A 12,987-nucleotide genomic window follows, 5' to 3' on the forward strand; every position below is an offset into this window, starting at 1 on the left:
TATCTAGTTATCAATAGACTCTTGACTGTTAGCTTATCCTAGAGTCAAACAAGCGGGCAATTGCCAAGATGTTACATCAAGAATATCACACATTTGGTGTTTATACCTCCAAATTGGTGAAATAAAAATGAGTATAAGATCTCTGTTTGTCAGGACATGTTGTATCCATTGAATGAAATATTGCATATAAGGAAATATGTCTTATCATCAACTACTTTCTCATTCTCTCTCTCTCTCTCTCTCTTTTTTTTTTTTTTTGTTGCAATGCTTCAAATAATTAATTAGCAAAAAACTACTGAAACTAGTTCATCAGTGAAGTTTGTGTTCTGGAGAACACAAATCAAGTAACTCATCAAACTTTTCAATTCAGTGTTCTTCATATCTCCATTATTTTGCAGGCAAATTGGAATGTTGCCAAAACAAGTTAGCTAAAGATGTGCTGACTATGGAGAGCATAGCACATCTCTCAAATCGATCATGAATGTGATTAAGATAAAAAGCAGGAAAATTCCTACCGTGATGCCTCTCTTCACCTTATCTCTGCTCCCCCACTACCCATATCATTTGCTGTTTTTTTTGTTTGTTTGTTTTTATTTGTAATTTGGCTTCTATATTCATATGGGTAGACGAACATAGTGTTGCAGCAAGGAAATCCCACAAATCAGAGGTTTGAAAAAACAAAATCTTATTTCTCTCATGCTACATATCCGCCTTGAGGAAGCAGGGGGGTGTTCATATTTTCCCTACTCGGGTACCCAAAATGATGGAGACTCCATTATCTGGACTATTGCTAACAAAGAACAAGCTAAATTGTGGGCTAATACTTAAAGGCCCACATTTGATTGGCCAAATCCTATCACATAGTTGTATCTCACTTCAAGGGGAGTTAAGGAGAGTAATCCTACCATATGCTTGCCTTGTGGGGGAAGAATAAGAAGTAGGTTGAATAGCAATAATGGACAGCTAATTTCTCCCTCAGAAACATTCTGTTCCATTATCATTACTCTCACCATTTAGACATTGCTCCATTGCCCATATGTGATCTCATTTTTTTCCTGCCACCAAAATTCCTATATTGACAGAAAAAAAGGCAACCGATTACAGAATTTCAACATAGTAAGAGCTATGCATGTTCTTACCACAGAGAATGTGTTTTAGTCACCTTTGTATCTTCAACAACTAGGACAATATCTAAAATGAAACTCAGAGGTACTCAAAAGTATTGTTTGAAGAAAAAAATAAGAATGAATGAATAATTTTAAGAAACTAGTGAATTAAAAAGACCTCTGAATTTTCAATATAAACAATAATGAAATAATTATTTTTAATTCAGATAGAAATTTAAAAATACAAAAAATAAAAAGAATTTATGACAGACAACTTTCTGTTGTTATTGGTTTTCTTTCCTAACTATATGAAAACTTTGACCTTTCCGCGATTATGCTCACAGCCTTTGTCTGTTAGTATATATATGCTCTCCTTGGGTGATATAGTAGAATCATGAGAGCAAAAACCACACTCACATTTTATTTTTCTATTACGATGAAGTCAAAATTTCATCAAGCTCATCACATAATAGACAATCAATAATAATTTATTGGATGAATCTAATTCACCATTGGAGCTGAATATATTTTTCATATGATTAGAATTCCCAATTCTTATATCCAGTCCAAATCTCTCTCTTAATATTCAAATATATCAATAAATATGAACCAAATACCTGTACATGTTGATATTCTGTGAGCATCTCAACACATAAAAGTTCAAACTGGATGAATTAACTATACTTCCTTCCAAACCTGATATTCCTATAGCTTCCTGTTCTATGAAAAGCACTACCAGTTACCTACATGAGAAATATAAGCATTATTCTTGTCTCTTTTCTCACCCTTATATCTAATAGCAACCAATCAGTAAGCATTGTCAAGGCTACCTCTTCCTATCTATTAAATATTATTTCATTCTCTCCAGGTTTCTTGACCATGACCTTGATTAAGCCATCATTATCTCTCATGGAATTAATGTAATGCTCATTTGACTGTACTCTAGCTTCTTTGCAATTTTCTCTCCAAGTGATATATGCAAATCTGTTTATACCATTTCCTTGTTTAAAGTCACTCAATAACTTCTTTTTGTCTCTAGCCATCTAGCATAAAATATATTTTTGTTCAATTTTTTAACACTTTTTTATTTGATACTGCTTTTCTTTTAAGCCTTACCTCTAAATATCAGTATACATGACACCAGGTCAACAGATTAGCCTTTAATCATGAGGATTATATGAATCTTTGATAGTTAGAGGGGTTATAAGAGAAGAAATTTTAGCACAAATATATATGTGAATATATATAATATATATACATACTTTTGTAAAAATGCTTTACTTCCAGCTGACGCAAAAAAACCAAAATACTAGAAATGGTAGAGATCTTAAAATCCACAGGCTAAACCTGCTAAATTCCATGTCATTTGGCTGAGTCCACCATTTATGTTCTTTGATGTTAGATACAGAGCTTGGATATTAGTCTATTTCTAAAATTCTTTGAATTTTATAAAAAGACTCTTTGAGGCACAGGGAAAATATCATTATTTCTATATTGGTAATGCAGAAACTGAATTCCCAGTGCATTAATTGATTTGCCTAAGGTCAACTGATTATTTCATGACAGAGTAGAGATGAGTATTTAGGTTTCTCACCCTTTTTTCTACTCTACTTCAATGTTTTTCTGGAATGTAAAGGTAGGAAGAGGGACTAGTAGTCTCTACATATTGGAAGATCAAATCTAGATCTAAAGGAAAAGAGCATTATGGAGACTAAAATGAAAATCATGGTGTTAATTTCACTTTAAAGGATTTTTTTGCTTTTTCTGTGTCACACAATTCCTTCTAATAAACTATCATTTCAGTATTCCCTGGTAACCCAGAGCATTAGCAATACACTTGCAATACAAATGGAGAATATTTAAATAAATGTGATTCTGAGAAAAAGTAAGCATATTATAATAATACCATTTCCAACATGCTTCTACATACATTAATTAACATAATTAATATTAACCATAATTTTATTTACCTATTACCTACATATTTTCTTCTGATAGCATGGTAAGTGTCCAACAAACATGAATGAGATTGCATAATTTTAGATAATTTAGAGAAGACTACAGTGGTTTCACATTGAGTATTAAATAGCTCCAGAAATTTGGCTTCTCAGGTTTGATGATAGTTGTAATTTCTTTTCTGTCTAAAATCTGTAGCTATTTTGCAATGTACTAAAGTAAATTATTTATTTATTTTTTTACCAAGAAATATTATTTGGGATTATTTGGTTTTACTCGATATCTGTACTTGATTATGGTCCTCACAGAAACCAGTCTCTGGCTAATCACATTCTCATCATTATCAAAAGCAAGTTTTGGATATTTTATTTAGAAAGTAGATTTTGCTAGAGTTTACAATGAAATAAAGTAATTAAATTTTTAACAGTTTAGAATGTACATCTAATAACATGATCATCTTAGTCTACAGTTCATTCCTAAATGAAGTGTTGTGGTTCCCTATTTCGCTTCCTGCTTCTTAATGTTCCATGAATCTAGAGCATCTCAGGCATGAACTGTATTGTAAGCAGGAAAAGATCTAAAGAAGATATGGTTATAGCATATTCAGTAGTTTTAGCTCTAGTTTTTTGTTTGTTTGTTTGTTTGTTATAGGTTCTTTCTAAATGGAGGTAGGACTGAAACAGGAGTGACTTTAAGTATGATCTTTGGGAAATTTTTCCTCATTCTTTTGTGAGAACGAGATAAGTATTTGACTGTCAATTTAAGTGGTGCAATAATTTGAAAATCTTTTTAATGCTGACAATGCAACTTACAAATCACCACTTTCTTATTACATGACTGAAATCACTTCATTTCTCTGTGCTTAAATATTTTCTCTGAAAAAATGAGAGAAATAATATTGACCTTACTGTTAACTAGTAAAAGTGATGGCCATGCTCTTAATAGATGTAAAGTGCTATGAAAATATAAATGCTAAATGAGGCAATGAGTCTTATGGAATATTTTTCTGCTCTGTTAAAGATGCATAGATGTCATATCTCCCTAAAATCAGTTCACATTACTACTAACATCCTTCCAGTAGTAAAACCATGGCAAAGACCATTGATTTTTCTTTTTAATGGAAAGGTGGAGTACTTCTTCATTAGAGCATTTGAGGGACTTTTGTAGCAAAAATTTACTTAAAAATGCATGTGCCACAAGTGACTGATAGAATATTGAGTAGATCATTTAAGCCAAAGGCCAAATTGGTCTTTCTAAAATAATGCTTTCTATAATGAGATGCTGCTATTTCTAATTCCCAAATCACCTAGTATTATAAACAGAAAATATCTGACCCATATACATGTCACCTAGTGCTCCCTGAAAAATCTGCTTACATGGTTAGGGCTAACACCACCAAGGGAACCTGAATGTAAAAGATCGTGCTACTGGACCATGCAGGGCCAAGATGGCAGACTAGCAGCAGCCTGCACACACCACTCTCACGGAGAGGATGAAGAGCAGTGAATAGATATTCACCTTTAGAATGATGACTGGGAGAGAGCATTGGGAATCAACAGAGAGGCAATTGGAGGAACTCAAAGTGAAGGAGAGTGAAGGAGGCGACCTATTTAGCAAGATCTAAGGTATCCAGGGAAGGTTGCCTGCACATGGGAAAGGGACAGAGGAGAGAACAACAGGTCCCCACACTTCCCTGACATACATTGCAATCAAAGCTATAGGAGGACCCCTCCACTGCAGCAGGCCTTTACTCTGATACAGGATGCTGACTATAGACTGTGCAGCCGCACTGCTCTGGAAAGAAGACACAGTGGGGTCCTGCTGGTTTCTCTGCCCTGTGCACTATGGCTGGAGCCATTTAACGTTCCCAGCCTCAGAGCACTGGATACACCCACGGGTCAGATCCATTGCTCCCACCTCCCCATCACCCATACCTGGGCAGAGAGGGTGTGGGGGGACCGGGTGTTCTCTTGCACCTGGGAGCAGGTGTGTGTGTCCCCACTTCCACCAGAGGACCCAGACAGAGGAGGTGTCCATGGACCCTGTGGCCTGCTGCCACTGCCTGGGTGGCCCTCCCATACACAGCTGCCATGAGACCCAGGTAGACTATGCACCAGCAGCCCCCAGCTCTCTCCACCACTGCCTAGGTGGGGAGGACATTCATGCTGCCACTGCTACTGCTGCCACTGCCACTGCCCCTGCCACCACCGAACATGGGAGAAGCTGACTGCCACGTAATCACCACTGCCACACACCTGCAGTGCTCTGCCTGCCCTTGATAACTACAGGGGAATGGGGAGATTCAGGAAAGCAGCAGTGTTAAAGATTCAGAGTGCATCTACCCTGTCTTCCTGGTCAATCTTCCAGAGTAGGACTCAAGCAAGCCATCCAGGGACCTCTCCCTCTCTTCAATAAGCAACAGACATCCAAGCAGAGGAGGACAGGTGTACTGCAAAGCTATTTGTTTTGAGTTGAGAGAAGAGGTTCCAGATGAGAACGAACCAGCATAAGAACTCTGGCAATAATAAAAAATAGGCTGTTTTGGCACCACCAAAGGATCACACTAGCTCTCCAGCAACAAAATCCAACTAAAAGTAAATTGTTGAAATGTCAGATATGGAATTCAGAGTATGAATCACAAGTAAGATCAATGGGAAGGATGAGAAAGTTAAAAAACAACACAAAGAAACCTCCCCAAAATAAGTCAGGACATGAATGAAAAAGTCACTAAAGAGATGGATAATATACGAAAAAATATAACAACTTCTAAAAATGAAAGATTCATTTAGGGAGTGTCAAAATACAGTTAAACAAACAGAAAAAAGAAAAAGAAAAAAAAAAGAATGCCAGAACTTAAAGATAAGGCTTTTGAACTAACCCAGTTAGTCAAAAATAAAGACAAATGAATCAAGAAGAATGAACAATCTTTCCAAGAAAACTGGGTAATGTAAAACATACAAATATAAAAATCACAGGTATCCCTAGAGGGGAAGAAGAAAAAGCAAAAAGCATGGAAAATTTTTGGAGGGAATAGTTGAGGAAAACTTCCCTGGTCTTGCTTTAGACATCTAGACGCGAGAAGGTCAGCAAACACCTGTAATAGTCAAGGGAAATAGGACATCACCAAGGCACATAGTCATCAGCTGGGCCAAAATCAAAGTGAAGGAATATATCCTATAAGCTGTGAGACGAAAGCATAAAGTAGCTTAAAAGGAAAATCCATCAGACTAACAATGAACTTCTCAGCAGAAACCTTACAAGCCAGAAGGGAATGGGGTTCTATTTTCAGTTGTCTTAAACAGAATAACTACAAGCCAAAAATTTTATACCCTGTAAGTTTCATAAATGTGGAAGAAATATATTCTTTCCCAGAGAAGCAAACACTAAAGGAATTCATTACCACTAGAACTGCCCTAAAAAATACTTAAAAGTTCTCTATACGTGAAGTAGAACAACTGATATCCACCAGTGTAAAAATATCTGAAAATTAAAATTCAGAGCTCTTATAAGAGAGGAACACAAGGGAAAAAACAAAGCTATTAGGTAACAATGAACATGACTACTGGAACAGTATCTTATTATCAATACTAACATTGGATGCAAACAGTTCTGATGCCCCACTTAAAAGATATAGATTGACTGAATGGATTTAAAAAAACACCCCACATATATGTTATCTCCAAGATACTCATTTAACTTGCAAATATCCTCATAGACTCAAGGTAAAGTGGTGGAAAAAAATATACCATGAAAATGGAAACCATAACAATGCAGGAGTACCTGTTTTCATTTCAGTTATAACAGAATTTAAATCAACAATGGTAAAAAAAAAAAAAAAAAACAAGATAGTCATTATATAATGATAAAGGGATCAATTCAATAAGAATATATAAAAATCCTAAACATATACACATCTAACACAAGAGCTTCCAGATTCATAAAACAAATTCTACTAAATCTAAAAAAAAAAAAAAATAAACAGGAATATCATAATAGCTGGGAGCTTCAACACTCCACTGACAGAAATAGATTATCAAAGCAGAAAATCAACAAACACTGGACTTAAATGGGACTCTAGAAAAAATGTGCTGAACAGACATTTATAGAATATTCTTTCCAAAAAGGGCAGAATATACATTGTTCTCATCAGCATATGGGACATTTTTCAAGACATTAAGCCACAACCCAAAGTTCAGCAAATTTAGAAAAATAGATATCATACCTTCTCAGACCAAAGTGGAATAATATTAGAAATCAATTCCAAGAGGAACTCTCAAAATTGCACAAATATATGGAAATTAAGCAACCTGATGAGAAATGATCCTTGGGTCAATGATGAAATACAGATGGAAATCAAAAAAATTTTCGAATTGAATGACAAAGGAGACACAAGTTTCCAAAATCTCTAAGTCTGAATTTATAACTACTGCTCCATTATGATTTAATCCTCCTGCCTCCTGTCTGCCTTCCAGTATGGTAGAAGATTAGACAAGTATGACATTTGGGGCTTCCAAATTATCCTTTGGGGAGGTGACGATGCACTGCTCTTATCTAGTGTGTCAAATATTTTAATTATGAATGTTTAAGAAAAGTTTTCTCTTATTGAAGGTGATTAGAAGAAACATAGGTAATCACTTGTTATAAAAAGATTTAGAGTAGATGGCCAAGCTGTATCCCTTTCAGTTCTGAAAGCTTAAGCTATGTCATTAGCTTGCTAGTGCTTCTTCACATCTAGCAACCCCACAAGAAAGACACATCAAATTCACAGCCATGACAAATACAATCCTCTCTTGTTAACAATTAATTCTCTTACTACAGTTGCCATTGTGGCTTTGTATATTTTCAACTTTGTTTATTTGTTTTGGATTATAGAACAAAATATATCACAATCAAGTAACATGAAAAATATTTTCAAGTTGTCAAATAACAGAAATCTTACTAACCACTTTATTACATTAAATTAAATGAATTAGTGCATATTAATTGCTTAGGATAGTGGCAGAAAATAAATGTTTGTTATTAATATCATTATATAACTAATGTTACCCATCAATTTTATAATTCATATAAATAATCAGTAAACATACATAGTTGAATTTTATTAGTTGTTTTGTTTTTTGTTAGGTGATATATTACCAAAAGTGAATTCAAATCTCTTTGCTATAAAGAGTGTAAATATAACTTTAAAGCAGTAATCTAAATTTCTGCAAATATTATTTTACAGTTTATTTTTGGAATATAGAATGGACACTAGTGTGATATTCTCCTTAAAGCTAGTTTGTAAAAAGTAATTGGAGGTTGTAGAAAAGAAGCACTGATTAGAATGTTTTGTGATATCTCTGGGTTTTGTTGGATTTTATTCAGAGGACGGAACTTGAACCCTATCCATGAAAAGGAGACTTTTATTTACATATTACTTACAAGTCTTATCCCTGGATCCCAATTTAATAATATTCAATCCTCTTGTACTTCATCCATTTTACCTTCTATCTATTAACTCTTTTTGACTCCAGATTTAGAAGAGGGAAAATTTCCTTCCATTTTACTCAGAGATTGTATTTAACTTATTTTTTACTAAAGATACCTGCCGGTATCCTACCTATTAATCTTCAGTGTCCTAAATGATAGTGTTGTGAAGATGTAAGCACTTTATAATCTTCACAAAACCACACTCTTCTCTTTTAATATGTCGGCTACTTTATATTATGCACATTTTCCATCAGATATCATTATGCACAAATTACTGGAAATTTTCCTATTTCACTGTAGACCTGGAGGAGATTGCATCAATGTCTCCTTTTATGACCACTGTGGAATGGAGATGACAGTGAGTTCTACAGCAGAGGAAGAAGGTGATGGCAGGAGGGAATGATTGAGCCAAGGAGAGCCTGAGACCCTGGTCTGTCACAATGAATCTCAAGAAGAATCAACTATGAGCTCGCTTCAAATCAAGATTCCCAGACTTCATTCTTAATAATTCAAACTCATTAGATCTGCTGAGGCCCTGAATTCTGAATTTTTAACTGGCTCTAAGGGTGAGTCATGAATGGCCTTTGACAAAAATTGGTCTAGGTAATACATGTCCTTATGTTACCAAAGTCTTTTCTTAGTTCAGTGGACTTCTGGTTCATTTTATCCAAGAAGACTACAAATATTCAGGTATTTCTCCATCACATTTATTTATTCCATATATTCTTATTTCTAACTGTTTTTGAGATTGTTTATAAGGTTCATTGACATCAAATATCCTATATTTTATCATTTTCATTTTTTTATTCTTCTACAGTTGGTTTTACCCAAATGTGACTCCTAACGTGCACTTCTATTTCTATTCTATCGACTTTGCTGTAATGCCACACTCAGAATTCTGACATCTTTTCACATGTTATTCAAAGTATGCCTTTACTTGGGGGCCTCTCTTTGTCCTGACCCCATTGTGACTTCACACTCCCGGCAGTTAATATTTATTATAAGATAGAGAGGTCATCAGTAATAAACAGATGAAGAATAATATGGGTCAACCCTGAGGTCTGGTTATATGTGTCATGCTAGTTGGTGGTTGATGATCGTCTTTCCCATAAATTTGTAAGGTTAATGTGCATCATATATGACTACATAGATAAAGAATCAGAAACTTCTATCCCCCAAGGCTGCACATTTGCCCCTTCACCTGAGACAATAGGGCTTTTAGCGTCCTGGCATCCATTCACTCAACTCAGATGACATTTCCTTTGTCATTCAAGTTAATGGATGTACAATAACCTTATGGAAGTCTGAAAGGACATCAAAAGGCACTCTAGCTTTGCTGCTATTTCTAGTACTTTCAGAAGATGACATGACTGATGAATCAAACCTAAATGGAGCCATAGGCACTGTCAGTTACAAATATGCAGTGCATACACTGCTGCTAGTTCATATGTCAGGAGCACAGAGCATTTTTTTTTCTCCTCAGACAGTAATTTAATGTTAACTTCAAAAATTTCTCCTAGCATAATAAAATAGGGTTAGTATTTCCAGAAAATTACAATCCAAAATTACTATTGAAGTTTACATTTCAGAGTGCCTAGAATATTTATTGATAATACTTAATGAGTGAGGAATAGATAATTGCATGTATAAATCTCTCAGGGATCTCTGGGATCCTCAAGACCAGCCTAGATATTTAATTTATGTAGATAAATATGAAAGGAGGCTTTAGAGTACAGAATATAATAGGATTATCATACAGAGTCATTTTTAAATGCAGGCTGTGACATTACATGTCAGTTTGAGATAATATATATATATATAATTTTATATATATGTAATATATATACAAAATAATGCCTATCTCATGAAATAATTGTAAAAATTTCATTAATGTAATAGATAATATAAAAGATTTGTTTTGCAACTATTTAACAATAGCTTTGTACATTGATGCTATCATTTTGGAAATAATATGATTCTTAAATATTTTATATTTTTAGCATGATAATCTCAACCATAAAAATACTATGAAATATAGACACTTTATACTAGTATGTATGTGAATTAACTATATAAATGAAAATGTCAAATAGATTAATTATCTCATTTTAGTAGTATAGGTAGAAAAATTATGGCATATTGATAAAAAGGAAACATTATAAATGAAAAGTTATAATTGTATGAAATATGAAAGCATATTTCTTTGAATTGAAAATGCATGTAACCTAAAAGCAGAAAATAAAAACCACAAAATCACTACATTTACAATTATCTAAATATCTATAAGAAGGCATCTGGATGATAGAAAAGCAATTACCAATGTTGTTACTATTGGAAATTTTAATTCTTTTACTTTTTAATTTTTTTTAAATGTTTGCCATGGTCATAGTATGGAGAAACAGGAAACTGCATTTTGTCACTACTACAATGTGCACTACTTTTTGCTCTCCCTTGATATGTCACTTAACTTACGTGAATTTCCATTCACACATTCATAAATTACAGATAATTAAATTTGTACTAAGGATTACTTGAAATCATATGAGTAAATTTCCTGGACCACCGCTTGCCACATCATGGATAATCAACAAATATTAGTTTACATGAATTCCTCTCTCAGCCCCAGTTTTTTCACACATCTAGAATGTGGAGGGAATGAATTGGATGATCTCCAAAGTATCTTTCCATCTATAGTTAACATTTCTATTACAGCATATTTTATAATATTAAGCATGTTAAGAATGAGGTATTCACATTTTTTGTAAGATCTATACGGTATCAAAAAAATTAATGATACTGCATTTCCAGGGGACTATGAGATTTTCTTCATTAAACTGCTGAAAGTAAAAATAAATGAAAAGCCAAGGCTGATATAGAGAACTGGTGATTCAAATAATTATTCATAATAAATGCCAAACTTTTGGAATAACCTTAGAAAAATGAAATCACAAAACATTGAAAAAATGTACAAATTTACAATGGAAAAAAATTAGTTGAATCAAGGAAGTAATTTATTTATTCCTCTAAATAATTTCTGTAAGTCAAGTGTCAGAATCAAAGACTTTTGTCAATTTACAAGTTATGTTCTACTTTTGCATTTTCCAATGAAAATAGATTTCTGGCTTCTGAATGTTTTCCCACTCTTACTCATCTTCTCAAAGATGAGTCCTTTTCATCCACGCACCAGTGAGAAAAAGGTCAGTTTAATGGGTAAAGGTAAAAGCTCTGCTAGGAGAAGGGGGTCTTCCCACGCTGGCCACAGTGCTGGCTGATGACCTTTTAGATAATTCATATGTGAGATTACTGATATCTAGGAAAAAAGAATACATTTCTCATTATCTATAGCTTTTGAATAATATAATAGAATTCTAGTGTCACATTTTATTCTGGGTCACGTTGGCTATAAAAGGCCTGGCAACCATCCGCATGAAGTTAATTTTAGCTATTTTTCTCAACACTTATTTCTCCTCTCAGAGTAGGGAGACAATATATTCTATCACTTAATGAATTAGAACATGCTACGAGGTTTTCCATGGCCTGTTTGCACTATATTTTTCTTTATATATAGATTTTATGCCAATATATGTATGTACAAGTGCAAAAATCTTTAGTACTTCTGAATTTTAATCTAGATTGTACTGTTAGGTCTTTAGAGGAAAATTGCTCCATATGACCCTCATTGCTCATCTATACCAAAAGGTTATATTGAAGTCATAACTTAATTGATGATTGTGTTAATAAATTATGCATCTCATTTCTCTTTCCACATTTTAGAGCACATAATCCTCTCAGAAAACACATCTATTAGTTTCCTAGCCACAAACTGGGTGGCTTAAAGCCATAGAATTTAACCTGTTCTGAAGGCTAGAAGTGTGAAATGAAGATGTCAGCAGTGTTAGTTCCTTCTGAGGGTTCTAAAGGAGAAGGTTTTCCACGTCTCTCTCCCAGCTTCTGGTGAATGCTGGCAATCCTTGGCGTTCCTTGGCTTATAGATTCAACCCTCTAACCGCTGCCTCTGTCTTTACATGGCATTCTCACCACGTCTCTTCATATCGTCTCTTACAAGGACACTAGTCACACAGACATAGGAGCTCATCCTACTCAGGTCATATTAACTTCACTAATTATATCTGAAATGATCTTATCTCTAAATAAAGTCACATTATATGATACTGGTGAACAGGTCTTTAATATGTACTTTGGGATGATACAATTCACCAGCAACACCCCATTCAGAAGAAATCTCCCCAAATGGCTCCTCTGAAGAGTTGAGCTCTCTGAGCTCTCTTCCCACACCCCCTCAAACCACACAGAGCTTCCCCAGTCACCTGAATGACATTGTGAAAACTAGAAATTACACTATTAGTATTGCTTTGTGGCATTTGTTATATAGAGACATTTTAAAACTATTAAGTCTACAAGTTATTCTAATAGCTCTATGCTATACACCATATCC

Source organism: Eulemur rufifrons, chromosome 19 (assembly GCF_041146395.1).
Source record: "Eulemur rufifrons isolate Redbay chromosome 19, OSU_ERuf_1, whole genome shotgun sequence".
NCBI lineage: Eukaryota > Metazoa > Chordata > Mammalia > Primates > Lemuridae > Eulemur > Eulemur rufifrons.